This window comes from Micropterus dolomieu, linkage group LG13 (genome assembly GCF_021292245.1).
Source record: "Micropterus dolomieu isolate WLL.071019.BEF.003 ecotype Adirondacks linkage group LG13, ASM2129224v1, whole genome shotgun sequence".
In the NCBI taxonomy this organism is placed as follows: domain Eukaryota; kingdom Metazoa; phylum Chordata; class Actinopteri; order Centrarchiformes; family Centrarchidae; genus Micropterus; species Micropterus dolomieu.
The window spans coordinates 13,375,420-13,378,027 of NC_060162.1; positions in this window are offsets into that span (position 1 = coordinate 13,375,420).

Genomic DNA, 2,608 nt, shown 5'->3' on the forward strand with positions numbered 1-2,608 from the left:
ATAAATCACTGCCCCATTTGTGCCACACCAATCAAAAAAGTCTAGACACGCCCCTGCACCTTACATGTACAAGTACATAGGACGTCCCTTCAAAACGATAAATCCCACAAACAATTCAATTCAATTCAAATCAGCTTTATTGGCTTGAATGTATAACAACAGTATTGCCAAAGCTACATATAGATTACATAAGAACAATTAATTTCATACGTGTGTGTGTGTGTGTTAGAGAATGAACTTAATATATTAAATTAAATTAAATAAATAAAACTCTGTGTGTGTGTGTGTGTGTGTGTGTGTGTGTGTGTGTGTGTGTGTGGTAAAAAAAATAAAAATAAAATATATTAAAATTTAAAATAAAATAAATAAATTAAACAGTAACGTGTGTGTGTTATTATAATAATATATCCCATTCATACGCTTATCCTGCGTACAGGGTCGTGGGGGGCTTGAGCCAATCCCAGCTGACATTGGCCGAAAGCCGGGGTACACCCTGGACAGGTCCAATCCATCGCAGGGCCATACATACACAGACAAACAACCAGTCACTCTCACACTCACACCTAAGGACAATTTAGGTTCACCAAATAACCTAGTCTGCATGTCTTTGGACGGTGGGAGGAAGCCGGAGCACCCGGAGAGAACCCACACAGACACGGGGAGAACATGTAAACTCCACACAGAAAGGCCGGGGCAACCAGGGGTGTGTGTGTATATTAATAGATAGAAAAGAAATAAATAGATAATTAATTACTTTAAATAAAAAAAATCAGTATCAAATGTGAAATTTCAAAACAATTACTAAAATATGAAACAATCAAAATAATATAATATTATATTATCTATTACTTATCAGTCTGAGTTTCCACTGGTTGTCCTCAGTTCATGGCATAAGGAGATATATCATCATTTTGCTTGGTGATGATTTGGTTTAGTCTCCTTGAGTTGGTGTTGCTGTCTTGAGTTTGTTGGGGACTTGTTACTGCAGAGAGCCTCGGGACCAGCTGGTTTCTGCTCCTGGTATGTTAGGGCTTTGTGATGGGATGTCTGGGGGTTAACTGATTTTAAATGACTGTAAAATTTAATTGATCTTTTCTGTATTTTTAGTAAGAGGGGGTATTGGCCAAGCTCTGCTCTGCACAGATTATTTGGTGCTTTTCTCTGCACCTGCAGGATGCTCTTACAGAACTCGGTATGGAAAGATTCCATGATTGTTTTGTTTTGGCCACCAAATTTCACTACCATATAGAATTATTGGTTCTGGTACAAATTGGAAAATCACACACACACACACACACACACACAACATACACACACAGCCCTGTACACTCTCTCTCACACACACTCACATGCACATATTCATTTAGCCAGTCTTCATTCCATACTGTCAAATAATGTTCTTTAATGTCACATAATGTTCTTTTCTGTCACTTAGTGTTCTTTTTCTGTTTATTGTAGGAAATCCTCTTCACACCAAATCCCGTAATCATACAACACAGTGCAGTGACATTATGGTTTACTGTCACTAAGATAATGATCATTCTGCACTGATCTGTCAAATTATCCTAGCCAACTGATTTTATCACTATATAACGTTACCTAAATATGAGAAAACGCCTAGACCAAAATTGAATACTTTGCTTGCTTATACATACATACACGTTCGAACATACATACATACTCCCTTGCATATACATACATACTGTCATTTGTAAGTATGTATGTATCCACAAGGTGAGTATTTATGTATGCGGAAGGTTAGTATGTATATATGCGCGAGGTAAAGTATGTATATATACGCAAACTGAATTTGTATGTATGCGCGAGCTTAGTATGTGCGAGTAAAAGTATGAATATATGTTGGGTGGTTTTTATGAGGGGTGAGAGGGTGAAATCCGTAGTACAGTGGTTAATGCTCTCGCCTTTCGCGTGACAGACCCGTGATCAATTCACACTCACTGTATCTGTCCTTGCAGTACGTCTGGGGATTATGGGGACATGATAACATTCTTTTCATCTTTTGGGGGGGGATAAAACTGACAGCCAAATCACTAAATGTACATGGAAGAGGAAAGTTTTACAAATGTGTAAAAACAGTTTTGTGTGTAGAAATGGATCCACAATTGTTTAAATAACACTTTGTATGTGAAATAAAAAGATCTTTGTACAGATTAAATTGTGGGTATTTGCAAATCGCACTGTATTTTTGTGGATATGATTTTACACAACACAAATGTAAAAATACACGTTTTGAGTAGTGACATATTTGTGTATATATTTTTTTACAGATCACTGCAGTACACATTGTACAAAATTCCACAAATGTGTAAAAAGCCACTTACAAATGTAACGTGACCCACAAATTGACAGGAAGTAATCTGCAAATGTGTAAAAACTGTTTTGTGTGTACACATCACTCTGTATTTTTGTGGATATGATTTTACACAACACAAATGTAAAAACACGCATTTGTGAATAGTGAAATATTTGTAAATCATAGTACACATTTGTGGATTGTCTTCTGTGGGTTACAAATATTAAAGCAGTTAAATCTTCCATAGCATTATACCATATCCATGATGCAACTCAAGAGAATCTTTCATCATTA